At 41.9% G+C, this 15,745-nt stretch overlaps 1 protein-coding gene across 1 annotated transcript in view; it reads right to left on the bottom strand.

Annotated features, from left to right (window-relative positions):
* Positions 1-12,351, bottom strand: part of PC (pyruvate carboxylase) — a 525,492-nt gene extending 513,141 nt beyond the window's left edge. The window contains exon 1 of the mRNA XM_088442518.1: positions 12,311-12,351. The gene's annotated coding sequence lies outside the window, so the exon portion shown is untranslated. The remainder of the gene's footprint in view (positions 1-12,310) is intronic.
* Between the last annotated feature and the right edge of the window lie 3,394 nt (positions 12,352-15,745).

Below are 15,745 nucleotides of genomic sequence, written 5' to 3'. Positions count from 1 at the left end.
CTTTGAAAAAAGAAAAAAAAAATCCTTTATAGAGTCCACCATCATGAGATGAGGTGGGGGGGAGGTGTACTGGGGGAACTGGCACGTCAGACCCACAGTCCGGGTGTCTGGCATATGTACTTGTACTCTCACTGACAGAGGTCGCAGACTCTGTGCTTCACGGTGGTCTTCAACACATGGCTGTGGCTTCTGCAGATGGGGTTGCTGTTTTATCTCAGCATCTTCTTGCTCTGGATGGGGCCCCTCTGGTGGTGACATACCAAATTACGTCCCTTATAAACCCTGTTCTGGTGACCAGACATCAGGCTGCCCAGCTAATGCAAAATCACCTCTGCTATAATAAGCTGGTTTGGGCCTTAACTCATTTCCTGAACTCTATCTTGTACGGCTTGCAGTAACTGTAAGACCCTTGGGATATTTCTGTTTCTAGTCTGGACTTGTGTTTCTGTGATAACCTGGTGCTTCACCGCAGTCAGGTGTACCATCTACAAAAATATTGAGTCTTGCACCTCTTTTCAGTCTATAGTGCTACCCTCTGGTCTCCTGGTGCCTCAAGCCTCTCCACAGTATACTCTGTAATTTAAAGATCTTCAGGCGTCCTACTGCTCCATACAGTCTAACACTGCTTCTCAAACGTGGTCATCAAAGCCCCATACAGTCCAGGCTTGAACAATATCCATGCTTCAGCAGAAAATGTTTAATCAAAATGACTGATGTTAAGTCATCTGTGCTCAAATATGGATATCCTTAAAACCAGGTCTGTTGGGAGGCTTTGAGGACAGAGTTTGGGAAATACTAGTCTAACATGTCACCCTCAGTTAGGCCAAGACTTTGTGTCACTGTCCAAGCACCTTGTGCCTCATTTCAACTATTCTTACCGCCTCCTAATCAAACATTTTCCTGACTGTTCGGTTTGATGCTTACCCAGGGGACCTGCATGATGCGCAAATCCTGTACCTTTTAGCGGGGGTTCCTGGCAAAAACTCCACTGCATTAAACTTCACAGCTCTGAAGTAAGCAATGCTAAACCAGCACTGACCTCACCAGATTCATAACATTGCTGGGGATACCCGGCACCCCGTACCGAACTTGGGCACAGGTCCCGTGGCAGCATCTTTTGGATGCCGTCTGCTCTATTTACTTAAAAAATTACTAAGCCTCGTCCCAATAATAACAGGCATTGGTTATCATCACATCAAAAGCAACTGTTTGGCATGTGGAATCTCTGGCATATTCCCAACATTAGGAGATAAATCAGCCTTCGGATCACACCTACATTTTGTTATTAACCTGTGCACTTTAAGTTTCCATCCTAGATGCTTATGAGTAGTAATAAATATAGATTATAAACATAGATTAAACTAGTAATAATACAAATCATACTGGTAAAATTGCCAACATGTACATGCTTGACTGCAGTAAAACTAAACTGAAAACTAGACTAAAAACCATTGTAATAAATGTTGAATACACTTTTGAAAACTGTAAATTTAACAAAAAAAAAATTAAATATTAAAACCCTGCATACTAATAGACTATTGGTTGAAAGGATGCCCGCTTACAGGTGCACTACCATCTATAGAGAGGCAAAGGGAACATTTACTTTGCCATGATTATGTATTACTTTTCGTGTAGCCTTCACTGATTAAAAACCATAAAATGCAGAGTTCTCCTAAATAAAACACACATAAGCAAGGATATCCTATTTCTGAGTCAAGTGATGTATCCTGAGAAATTCTGCACTGAGGAGGGACATTACAGTCATATCTGCACTTAAAACAAATCCTGTGTTAAGCTATAAAAAGGTAAAGCAGAGTGCAAGAGATTAAACATGGCAAATGTATATAACTAAGTGGCTCAAGATGTAAAAAACATCTTTGTCTATAGATGAAAAAAATAACTAAACAATTGTGTTTAATGAGTGAACAGGAAGAATAATAAAAAATAAATTAAAATAAATGATTTGTAAATATTCTTGATACATACCTTGAGCTGGTCTGTGTGCTAGCTCTTCTGCATTTAAAATAAAACTGTGCTGAGAAATAACTTTATATATGTAGAGTCAAACAACAAGTTCTACTACAAGATAAGCAAACTTGTACTTTGTGCCCCAGGGAAACAAACACATGAGCCGGGATCTCTAGAGGTGTGGTTGTGGAGAAAAAATGATTTCCTCAAATGTGTAAGGGATAAATTAAATGTATTATAAGTACTACTCTAAAATTTTACTATTGTTTTCTAAAATGCAAAACTTCAATATAATCAAATGTAAAAAAAAAAAAAAAAAATGAATAAAAATAAATGTATTTAATTCCTTCCTCCCTCTTTTTTTTTTTTCCTTTTCTTTCTTCTCTTTTCTGTTATATTATAACATTTGTGGGGTGTTATGGATTGTAATACTCAGTAAATTATTGGAAGTACTTTTGCGGATTTTGGCTAATATATTAACTACCGAGATGTTCATACTGCTTTTATTTACTTCAGTAAAATTATACATTTCGAATGTGTTTCAACCCATTTCATATTCAAGCCATTGTTCTTCTTGTTTGTCTTTTGTATGCAAATTTACGATGTCCTCCAATAAAATATTTTGTTTTAAAATAAATAAATACATTTATTTTAGGTAAGCGTATAGAAAACATGCTTGTAGTCAATTTTACAAGTGTTAGACATTTAAATAAGCCTTCATCACTTACTGAAAGAAATATTATGTAAAATGAATGTTTGAATAATATTTTGACTAGAATCTTCTATTCAAAATGTTATAGTAAAGCTTAAAATGTACAGTTTGTAGGAAAGAGATAAAATGAGAACATGATTGAATCATGCAGGTATATAAAGTGGTTTCCTTTCCAGAATAACTCAAGCTCTAGAAAATGAGCCACAGAATTCTGAGTGAAGCAGAAAAGATAATCTAGTGAAAACATTGTGTAAAGAGAGAAAAGGATAAAAGAAAAAATGTAAAATGACAAATCCTGTCCCAGTTATCTCCCCAGATTGCTACCTGTACACAGAAGGTCACTGGGTGCACTGCAATGTGCAACTGAAAGGGCTGCTGTATTTAAAGAGAGACTCTTTTATGGAAGAGTCTCACTGAACTCCATCAGGCTACACGTCACACGTCTGAACTCCTGTGGAAGAAATTCACTCAATCACGCTCCTTAGACAAAACCTGAAGCTGGACATCTGTGTCCATCAAATACACATGGTAGTGTCTAGATCCCCTGCAGTACTTGTACCTGGGAGAGACGTGCAGTGACTGTGGAAGTACAGTACCATGCCTATACAGTCCACAAAAAGAAGATATTTGTTCGCTCGCCACATTTTTATTCCCCCTCTATGGTCACGTGGATGTTAGGGAATGACGTTGGACAGTAATTGATGACGCCAGGGTACAAGTAACGAGAGATGGCATAGGGGGCAGATGATTGCGTGACAGAGATGATGCAGGAGGGGAAAGCGATGGTGTGCTAACAGACGACTCAGGGGGAGATGGTGTGGCTGAGACACACAGGGGGCAGGAAGTTACAGAAGGGGCACACATCTGGATGAACCGCTGTTGTATGATGATGACCTTATTAGTATTCCTACACAAACAGGCATCTTCCAGACGATGTGACCTACATGAATAGTAAATACCGACTGAAGATGCCGCCTTCCCAGGGAAGATACATTTCTTCAGAGGTTCCACATTGTGAGAAACCACCATATAGGTAAGGTGCATATGGAAAGGAATGTTCCCAGAGTGACGAGTAATGGGTGGCATGTCATGTTTGCACGCCCCATTTAAAGTGACCACGCCCCTTAAGTAATTTGATCGTGCCGAATATTTTTGCTACTACTCTATATGGGCACTACCACATGGGCATTACTATATACACACACATCTATCTATCTATGTGCGGCACTCCAAGCATAAATTAATCAGGCAGAACACCGCCATTGTGTTCTGCCTGATTCACTCATGCTTGGAGTGCCGCACATAGAGTTCTCTATACCAGCTGCATCGTGGGGACAACCAGCTAAGTACTGCTTTTGCATTACTGAGTGCCAGACTGTTGCTATATATCTATATATATATATATCTATATCTATATCTATATATCTATATCTATATATACATACACACACACACATACATACACACACGCACCAGAATACCCCATAATTTAACATTATCTGTTTGCAGGGGCAGGACTACAGAAGGCAATGGAGGAGACAACCTCCGGGTGCCAGCCTTGAAGGGGCACCTCCTCCATTGCTGCAGTGTTTGTCAAGTTCTGAATTCGGCCCCGGGCAGCGATGGGCTCTTCTGTGGAGCTTAAACGCAACCAGAGCTGTGACCTACAGATGCGGCAGCGTGATAACATGGTCACGCAGCCATGGCAGGGGGCTGCTTTTGCAAGCGAAAACAGGGGACTGCAGTAGACATCTCAGATATCTGCTGCAGTTTTCCCCCTCCCCTAGATACAGTCAAGGAATACTGTAAATTTGCAGATATTCCCTGAAAACATATTTTCGTGGGATATACCACAAATTTGCTTTAGTAAATAAGTACACTAGAAACATATTCCCATATTCTATTTTAGCGTGTTTGCACTTGTGCAGTGTTCTCCCCAGAAATTTTTCCAGCCAGGTTGCATCAAGAAGTAGCCAGGTGGGGGCCTTCGCAATAATAACATATTTTAAATCCTGACCTTATAAGGATTTAAACTTGAGATAACATTTTATATATTAATTATTCTCTTCTTCTTAAAGGCCCATTTGTCTGCAGCTTTTTCAAAATCAAAGTCTGTAGTATCTGGTCCCACTAGTGAAATCAGCATCAGGTTATTTAGTGTTGGCACCACAGAATTAATTTTTTATACAGCTCCCAGATACAGTGTCCCCACTTGCTGGCCCTGCAGATTTTTTTTTTTTTTTTTTATACAGCTCCCCACTCGCAGGCTCCCAAATACTGTCCCCGCAGATTTATTTTCTTAGCTCCTACACAGACAGAGATTGGACGCAGGACTACTCTCTTTAATGTGTTTCCGCCCGAACAGTGTGTCCTTGCTTTTATACAGGGGGAGGGATCTCTGCCCTCCAGCCCAACACCACTCCTGCACTGTGACGGGCCTAAGCTGCACCATCCGGCATTCCACCCCGCCCCAATGCGCCATGTTCCGTCACCCGGAAACCTCACGAACGTGTACTTATTGCCGGTGGACACAGATGCCAGATTGACTGGGGCCTTCAATGGGAAGAACATGTGATGTCGGCACAGCTCTGCATCACATCAGGCATCTGTGTCCGTGGCAACAAGAACACGTTGAGGGTGACCGGGAGACAGAGGACTTGGCACATTGGGGAGGGGGGGAGGACTGGGCAGTAAGTTGTACGGGGACGCTGCGCATTGGGGTGGAGGGAGAAGTGCCCGGCGGAAGGCTGTTTCTTGCCGGGTGCTGCACCCGCAAAAAAACAGCCCGGGGAGAAGACTGATGTGTATTTATAGATATTGATGCAACAGATTTTCTCTTTTTTTCTGGGGGGTGGGGAGGGGGGTCACCAAACTATCTTGCCTCCAAATGACTGGGATAAACTTACGCTACTGTCTGTTGGATCTTTTCCTAATGGGCTATACATAAATCTGACAGCCTCCCTCTCACATGGCATCTTATCAGACAAATGGTTAACCCTGCAGCTGGACAGTAACATCAAAGGTCATTTGCAGTTCACTGTGCTAGTAATTATACAGGGTATTTCACTCACTATTGGCCCCAAAGTTTTTCTTTAACTTTTAAAGTAATTGATGTAGTTTAGTCAAATTTAACACAAACATACCTTGGTCTATGAGAAACATGAGGAAGTCATAGTCAGAGTGTTGAAAGTGTTTGCCATTAGCATCCAGGCCAGCTGTTCACCACCCTAGCCAGCGGCGCAGTCCAAAATTCAAATAGGGGAGCCACACCAACTGTCAGTGAGGATATAACCAGTGAGAATGGCAGTTGGTGTGGTTCTCCTATTTGAATCTTGGACTGCACTCCCACCTCTGGTGCCGCCACTGCTAGTCAATAGGTATTCCTGCTTCTGACATTGGCACCAACCAATCAGCTCTTGACATGTTACAGGCTGTGTTTAAAAAATGACAGTTAGGAGCAGATTGGTAGGTACTTCTTTCTCTAAGGCTTAAATGAATAGATCCACCATGCTCAGTCTCAGTGGTGTTGGTGGTGAGGTTATTTGGAATGTGGAGGTTTTGGATTGGTCACAGCATCTTAAATATCTGCGAGTGTTGGGGCCACTAAACTACCAAGCATATTGTTACCAACAGCTTTCACACAGGTGTATTGATGTACTAATCCCACCTACTTTGGTATAGGTTCACATCTACAGTTGATTTGGTGCCGCCCAAGTGACTACAGTGGAAATTTCTCCCTTTGTTCTCAGCTCATTGTAGGCCACTTCTAGACATTTTTCCAGGGCCACTTTTAGTTCCCAATCCGCCCCTTAAGGGTGCTCTGCTCTTTCAGAATTCGGGAGTCTCTCAGATATTCCAAGAGCGTGAGCAAGTGTGCGTATTACAGTTATAAATAATAAAATACTCTATACATAGCCTATGGGACATTGATTAACCAAGGAGGTCATGCCAATTAAATACAGGTTGAGTCTCCCATATCCAAAATGCTTGGGACCAGGGGTATTTTGGATAACGGAATATTCCGTATTTTGGAATATTTGCATACTATAATGAAATATCTTGGTAAATGGGTACCCAATATACACACAATGCATTTATGTGTTATATACACCTTATACACACAGCCTGCAGGTCATTTTATACAATAATTTTGTTGCTCAAGCAAAGTTTGTGTACAGAAATGAAATTCATTTATGTTTCATATACACCTTATACACAGCCTGAAAGTAATTTTATACAATATTTTTAATAATTTGTGCCTTAGACAAAGTTTGTGTAAATTGAACCATCAAAAATAAAAGGTTTCATTATCTCAGTCACGCCAAAATTATTCCGTATTTCGGAATATTTGGATATGGGAGACTCAACCCGTATATGAGTTTTGCCTTGTATTTACAGACTCCTAGCAAACGTACTGCAAGTGTTAATAACTGCCCTTTTTAGGTCTCCTCCATGTAACATTAACTAAGGAGGCATGCAGAGATGTGTGACTGTAAATATGCTGTTGAAAAGTTAGCAGATGCCCTCTGCTGCCCACTCTGAAGGTCACTGTGAAGTCTACAATGTACAATATCCAACTGCTCCTATGAACAGTATTTGGAGGATTTGAATTTGAGAGCAACACAAACAAGGTAAGTATTAAACATAACTAATCTCCCTTTTAACAATGCACCTCTACTGGAGTTTAGATTATCCGTAAAATAAATATTTAATGGGTACTGCATATCCAGATCACTCAGAAATACTTGTTAAAAGGGGTGTATTTCTTTTTAATCTTCTGAAAATAAAGCATTCAATATGACAATTCCTTAATAACCCTTGGGGACTATAAGGCGCTGGAAATACCCATGCCGCGCAGGGAAAGGCTATTCAATGAAATAGCATTTTCCCTGCATGGCAAATCAGGGGTTAATGCGCAGAAACCAACTGATTCCACAAACTCCGAAATAAATGGTTTTCTCAGCATATTAAACCCCCCATGGTATCTTTTTCTGGCGGGTCCTGAAGCTGCGAGGAAAAGTCCACCTAGAGGAAATGACCTGCAGCTACCTGAATTGCCAGCCGCAGGTAATTAGCCACAGGTAAACTCCCCGGCCAACTGGATTTCCCTTAGAGAGTCCCATATCTAATCTTGTTAGATATGAGAAACAACGTATTTGTACATGGTTAAACCATTCATCGATATGCTATATATTGTTAATTTTGCAACAGGTTTCTTACTTTATTTTAGCATGGAGTAAAAGGAAAACAGCGTGAGTGCCATCTAACAATCATTAGCAACACAAAGATGATGATTCAGGTCCACTAACACTATATCAGCACGAGTAATTAACTAATACCAATAATTAAATCAAGATAATATTCACAAACCACTCATGAAGCAGGTTCGAAGCCACAGATAAGGAAAAAGATCACTGTACTGTAATATAACTTAATATAAATGTTTACAACCATGGGTTACTTAAGGTGGGTACACACTATAGCGATATATCTGCAGATCAAGTGATCTGTAGATATATCTGCAGATGGTCGTTCAATGTGTATGAACGATCACCTGCATGCTGCAGCGAATTGGGCTGGCCTGGGGGCGGAGCCTATTCTCAGCCCTCGTAGCCACGCCCACTTTGTGAGAAAAATTCCATTTGCGGTGCTGTGTGCTGAGGAGGAAGGCGCCGTGTGCCCCTCAGCCTGGGGCACAGCCAATGGGGGCGCGATCAGCATGATCGCTTCCCCCCTTTGGCATAGGAGACTCTCCGGCTTTAGCAGCCTTGGACAGTCTCCCAGTGCAGACCAGCACACAGCAGCATGACCTAAGAGGGATGGGGAGCGGTGCTTTATCCGGGTAATTAGTACCTGCTTGCGGTCCCCCCTACCTCCCCCCCTCACGTCGCCCTATGTACGGGCGATCGGCAGACATATCTGTTCATCGGCTGTGTAGCACAGCCAATGCGATATGTCTGTGAACGACGTCATTCACAGACATATCGTCTTTACACACTGGCCGACGAGGGCACGATATATTGGCCGATCAATTGATCGGCCAATATAATCGGCCAGTGTGTACATTAAACAGGTGCCAAGGACACTTTGCTACAGTTGTGTTTTGCCTAAAGGTGCGTACGCACTAGGCGATCAGGAAAGATATTGTAATCGTACAGTCATTCCTGATCCCTGTAGTGTCTGCACTGAACGATCAGTCAGTCAGTGCAGGCACTGTCCATCATTCCTGAACATGCCAATCTGTCGTTATCGGCAGATTGTGCTGCATGTTCAGGCGATGGACAATCTCGGAAACGACCAGTGGGAGCGCGCATTGCTGGTCGTTTCTGACATAAAAGTGCACGATTTGTGCACGATTACTGAGCGATTGCACGATTACGATGTCGTAGTCGTGCAGTCGCTCAGTAATATCGCCCAGTGTGTACCCACCTTAAGGCATTGGTTCCCAAACTGGGTGCCTCAGGGCACTTGCAGGAGTGCCTCGGGTTCATGGTCCAATACCAAATAAAATGATTTTTAGTCCGTGTACTTGGCAAAACCAGTGCTAATGGCTGCCAATGAAAAAATGTGCACAAAAAGAAGCGCAGCCCTGTAAACCACCACATAACTGAATCTAAGGGGGACATAAGCACAACATACTTCATTTCATTTTTGCTTAATTTCTTAATAAGAAACTATTGGCCCAGGGTGCTTTGGAAAAAGTGCTGATACTTCTAGGGCGACACGATTCAAACAAGTTTGGGAACCACTGGCCTAAAGTGTGCTTGAAATAAACAAAAACACACTAAGACCCATAATATGACCTAAACACAATGCTGTATCAAAGTGTAAAATGATATTGGATTCTAAAGGAGACTGCACCTCAAGTGATATACAAAGCAACGTTTCTCAGCTGTATGAGACTTTTCATTTTCCAGGCAATGGTCTGAAAAGTGCAGAGTTGAAAGTAAGGATATAGTTCAAAACAATAAAACAGAAAAGAAAGGTACAAACTTTCCAATTGTTTGTTTGTGGTAATCTTCTGTAAAAGCTGGTAATATTTATATACCTTGTTTTTTCTTTTAAACCATTTTAAAATATTTGTAGTTGTAATATATTGGACAGTCCAACGCTACTGTATTCTAAAGCCACTGAGTGTGTAATTTATATAATGTATGTACTGCAGGTATAACTGTGCTTTGGCAGATGTGAGCAGGCTAGTAATCCAGATTCAGGAAGTAAATGAATGATTCACATGTTTGTGTGTATTGTAGCTTCTGCCTAAAGAGCCCAGGAGCTTTTGTATCAATTTTGCGCGACCGATTGAATTGCCCCTTTAATTCCCATGATGGCCCCTTTCTCACGCTCGAATACATGGGATCAGTCGCGTTAAGCAGCTTTTCCCATGCTAAGGGCCTGATGCATTCGTAGTTATGATCTCTCACGGATCACAGTTGAGAATATATGCAAATGACTCCCCCTGACGTCCATTGCATAGACACCCACTGAAAGCAATTCACATCAGCTGCACATGTACATAACAGGAAACATTAAAGCAGATCGGGCGGCCATCAACCTGCTGAGTGAGTCTAACCTGTTGCAGACACAGCGGGTCTCCATACACGCAGAGGGCTCTCCTGCTGCGAGCAAAAACTCAGAAAACAGTGTTTAAACCTGACATGCCTGCGTTTCTCCAGCCTCCCCCCATTACCGCCCCCCAAACACTGACTACCGGCCACTCACTTGGTAAATACTATGTGGAAACGTAATCGCAATACAATCACTGCGCATGCGCGGTGCGTCTTATACGTGTGAGCAATGGGTAAAAATCGTAGGCATGCTGCATATCATTTTAATCAGAAGCTGCTTGTGCTATCTATTCACATCGTTGTGCGAATAAGACGCATTTGAAGATAAAAAGACGCATGAAAAGACGCTCTGCGCCACTGAGTCACTCCACGACATGGCACGACTAGAAGGGCTGTTTAACGTGCCAGGAGGCTAGATGTATGTGGACCCATCTGTAAATGCAGTGATAGTGCTCAGAATTACTATGCTACATACACAGCAAAATCTATATACTAATCTGCTAAACCCTGTCCCATCTCCAACATGCATGTGATGCTCTTCCAATGGCTCCCACTGCAGTGAGCGATGGGACAGATCTGGACAGAGGACCACTCTGCGTCAGGCCGTAAATATATTCAGTGGGGACAGAGCACAAATGGGTAGAGGCAGAACAGGAGGTTGGGCAGCGAGCAGATTGAGCTGCCACCTGCATATGCCGGGTTCCTTTACCAATAATTAAAATTGGGTGGAAAATAAATTTGGCATAGGTTTAGGATTACTAGTTGAAGCATAGTGCTAAATATTTAGCAAAATAGAATGGAATCGGTGCCACAAAGGTGTGTTCGAAACTGCGGCCTAAGGAGAAAAGGTCTCTAGACAAGACCCTAGGGGCAGTCTGTAATAGGAAAAGTACTCTCCGGCGCTAATAGGAACAATTATAAAATGTATTTAGAAATCCACTAGAGATGGTGTCTATGGCACTGTAATTATATTTGGGGTAATACCCCTGGTTGCAAGGAGAGAGTGAGTAATGCAAATTTTAATTATTTTATAATAAGATAATATGTACCAACATGATGGTCTATCACATAGAATAGATTCTGGATGATACTAGGTTGGTGGTGCACCCAAAAAATTTTGTGCAATACACATATGACAAAGTTTAGGTAAAGAACGAAAACTAGGAAAAAAGACAAATATGTCTATATGGGCGCACTCTTGTAACAATATAGATAGATCAGAATTAATTAAAACTTAACTTTTAATGAGATTTAATAATTAAAAGAGAAGAGAATCTCTTCACTACAAAGAATCGCACTTATTTATGGATCGATACCCCTGGTTGCCATGAATATGAGAATTGTGTCTGACACACTATGCTACACAAAAGAACAAATACCTTACTCTCATACAGTATAAGGAGCTATATAAACCAGGAATGCCCAAACAGTGGGTAAAAATGTAAACAATTTTCTTTATACAGAAGCAAGCGATTAAACTGGGATTTTTTAAAATCATTAGCAAATTGTCATAGAGATAAGTGTACAAATATCACAATATACACTTTTCCCGCTATTTCAGACAATACATTGCATATAAACAGTTATAAAAGAAATACTAAACAATAAAAGAGAAAGATCACCACAGTATCAGATAATCAAATATATGACAAAAATAAAAGCATAAAATCACAACAAAAAGTCTCACTAAAATCTGCGATGCAATTCACGGCACCAGTCCAGTTCTTCAAACAATCAGAACATGAAATGCATATTCACTGACTATCTGACCGGTCTGTGGCTACAAGGCCCCATATGCAGCTAGCAGTGATACACTCTCTATCATAGCCCTCAATAACTTTTTCAGCAATTTGTGCTATACTAGCTCTTCCGTGGGATATGACCAGATGCTAGCCTTCGCTCCCCAGGTGCATCAATGAACCTTGGGCGTCCATGACACGGTCGTCTGTTCTCTGGTTGTCCTCCTTTGGACCAACCACTACAATAACCACTACAATAACTAACCACTACAATTCTTCTCTATGCTGGGGTGTAATACTGTGGGGTGTTATGAAGTACTTACCGTACTATTTTGGGAGTGTTTATGGAAAAACCACAATGCTTGGATCTGAAAAAAATAGAAATAATTCAGTAGTAATGCAGATAAAAAGGAAAGCAGGCAAAATTCCTTACTAACTAATAAAAATGTACTTCTATTGCACCATGTCCCTCATGCTGCGTCTTTAATGACCCGGTTTAGACTAATTGCCCACCCTCTCTCAGATCAGTTATCATCCCAGGACTTATAATGAAGCATTCTTTCCAGCTGCACTTCAATTGCAAAGTGCATTAGTAGCTGCATATCTAAAATTCAAATACAACTCTTCAAAATCACAAACAAGTGATACACATAATCGACAGCCCTGATGCCTCATCACTTAATTGATTTAAATTAAGGAAGATGACATGGTACTTAAGTGGTAGAACCTGGATTTTGTTCCGAGATTTACATGGTTTCCACTTTGTTTTTCCCCAGATCATTCAACAACCTGAAAAAACTAAAAAATACTCACCAATTAATTTTAATACGGGTGCTTACAAAGACTGAAGTGGGTAAGTACTTTCAAATATGTTTGGGTAGACAAAGCATACTGACACATAACGGAAAAGTATTGTGGGTCTGTAAATAGCGCATACCATTTTTCTGTCCCGTCGTTCCACTCGTGGGCCGTTGTGTCCCACGGGGAGGGGGTGGGGGTTGGGAGACCACCTCTCACTCACAGCTACTTAGCAAAGCAAGCAGTGAATAGATGCCATGGACAGGAGAAGGGAAATGGCCCCAGCGTGTCCAAACTGGAGGGTGGCTCGAGGGTAGTGTTCACTGTAGGTGCAGGGTGCTGATCAGGAAGGAGGGCATATTGTAATTTTGAAAGACAAAACTTTAGATGTGCTGTATCGATACATCACATCTAAAATTATGTCCTTCAAAATTAATATATACCATTCTTACTGATCAGCACTCTGCACCTTTTAGACTGGCGGCCCGACCCGGAATTAATGCCAGGTCGACGATGTAACCGCAATCACGCGCTGAGCCGACGCTTGGAGATAAGATCATCTCCAAGGGCCGGCTCTTCCTATGCAGTGGAAGGGACCCAGGTCGCATCGACCCGGGTTACCCGTTCACACTGCATCGTGAGCTGGGTTGAACCGGTGTTCAGCCCTGCTCATTACCAGGGTTAAAAAACCATCGATGGTTACCTATCAAAGGGACTAAAAAGTCCCTACCATCATTTCACTAAAGTTGGGAGGTATGGATATTTTAAGCTTGCGAGCAGGGCCTTCCTACCTATATAACTGTCTGTTATTACCCAGTTTTGTTCTATTAATGCTTACAATTGTAAAGCGCAACGGAATATGCTGCGCTATATAAGAAACTGTTAATAAATAAATAAAATACATTTTGGGCTTGAATTCAGAGACGAACGCAATGGCGATTATGTATACGCAGATTGAGTGATTGTCATTTGCGCATGCGTAAAAGCTGCAATGTGCGTGTGCAGCGATTGCACTGCGATTACGGATGCACAGAGGTATCCATCACAAAGTGAGTGACAGGCTGTCAGCATTTAGGGGTAGTAATGGGGAGTGGTCATAAAAATGCAGGCGTGTGACTGTCTGAACACAGTTACACATAAATTAGCTCTTGCGATCTCCTACGCAGCTCTGCATGTCAGGAGAGTTGCCAAATCTTCGGGAAGGGCAAGATGGCCGCTCGATGTTACCGATATTTACGCAGGTAAGCGACGTCGTAGGCACGTGAGAAGGCAGAAGTGGGCGCCTTTATGCTCAGGTGTTCTTTGGAATAGTTAGCATATTTTCGCAACTGCGTTCCGTGCGAAATCGCAGCTGCGCTCGCATTAGCGTCCAACTCTGAATCAGGCCCAAATGTCAATCATAAAGGAATCTGCTTCAACAGGAAACCTTTACGGCTATACTACATAAACCAGAGTGGTTTCATTCGCTAAATCACACTTCATGATATCAAAACACTCTCTATAAATTACGGTGGACATGAGGCTGTGTATGGGACTGTGGTGAGTTCAAGGTTAAGTTGGGCACAGGTTATATATGAATGGAGGATGGGCTGTTATGCTGAAGGGAAGTAGTGAATGGTCAGGCATTGAATTGTTTGTGGTGGGCACGTGGCTATTGGGGACTGTGGTGTCCACATGGGAATTGGGATAAAAAAAATAAATCAATGATGTAGACTAGGAGAAAGTCATTACTGTAACCTGGCCTAACAGGACCCAATATTAGGGATTAGGCAACACGTTAGGAAGATTAGCTCACAGGGCCTAATTCAGTAGCGTACACAAGTGCGATTACGGATGCACTTTGATAGATTGTTTATTATCGCGCAAGCTCATAAGACACACTGATGTGCGCAGCAATCACACTGCAACTCCGTATGCACAGAGGAATCCATTGCAAAGTGAGGGACAGGCTCTCAGCATTTGGGGAGTGGTCGGAAAGGAAAAGGCGCATGTCCATTTGAACTCAGTTTCCGGGGCGTGCATAAATTAGCATGAGAGCTCACTGCATGTGTGCAGACTTGCAGTGTCTGCGGCTGGTCAGACCAGTTGTAAATGCTGCGTGACTGGCCAATGTGCGTCGATTGTACCGATGTTTATGCAGAAGACTGATATGAGAGAGCTGTAGTGGGCGTCTTTATGCTGGCTGAGCTTTGGAAAGCATTAGCATATTTTCGCAACTGCGCTCCATGCTAATTTGCAGCTGCGATCACAATTGCGATCGGAACTGAACCAGGCCCACAGACTGATGGAAAATAAAGCAGGTTTATTTTACTCACCAGGAGATTCACATCAACTATCACAATAATTCCACTGAACAGTGAAAGTGCATGAACAACCACTGATTCATGTTAACGAATTTTAGACTCCTTCTCAGAATCAAACTCATAGGTTGTGGAACTTCAGTCAACAGTTTAATTCACCCCCAGGTTTGCACACTTCCATGGTGTCATATCCCGATAATGCCCCTACTAGCAGGCAACACCATGCACTACAGTCTCTTCACTGTTGGTGGGCCTATTCCAGCTACCTTGATCAAATGGAATGAGCACATCAAAGTCCTGTCATTGCTGTTTTTGCAGCTGTTCATACGATAGGAAATTCATTCCCAAGTCTTTGTTTACCCAAAATCACCTTAGAACTCTGTGGACATGGAGGGAAAATCAAGCCTTCCAAAAAAGGAAAAAAGTAGAGATGTTGCCCATATAGCAACCAATCACATTACAGCTAACACTTTCTTAAATGTACTAGATAAATTATATCTTAATTCTGAATGGTTGCTATGGCTATGTGTTAATGATTTCACAAGTGTGCTTGACCTTGTTTGATTTTGTGGTTGAGTCAAAATGTCCTGTCAAAAAGCATATTAATGGTCATATACAAACTATGAAGGGATAGGTAAATAGGTAGCAACATATGGAAAA

The sequence above is a fragment of the Taudactylus pleione genome, unplaced genomic scaffold (genome assembly GCF_031769625.1).
Source record: "Taudactylus pleione unplaced genomic scaffold, aTauple2 ptg000313l, whole genome shotgun sequence".
In the NCBI taxonomy this organism is placed as follows: Eukaryota; Metazoa; Chordata; class Amphibia; order Anura; family Myobatrachidae; genus Taudactylus; species Taudactylus pleione.
This window is presented reverse-complemented; position numbering and strand designations above follow the sequence as displayed.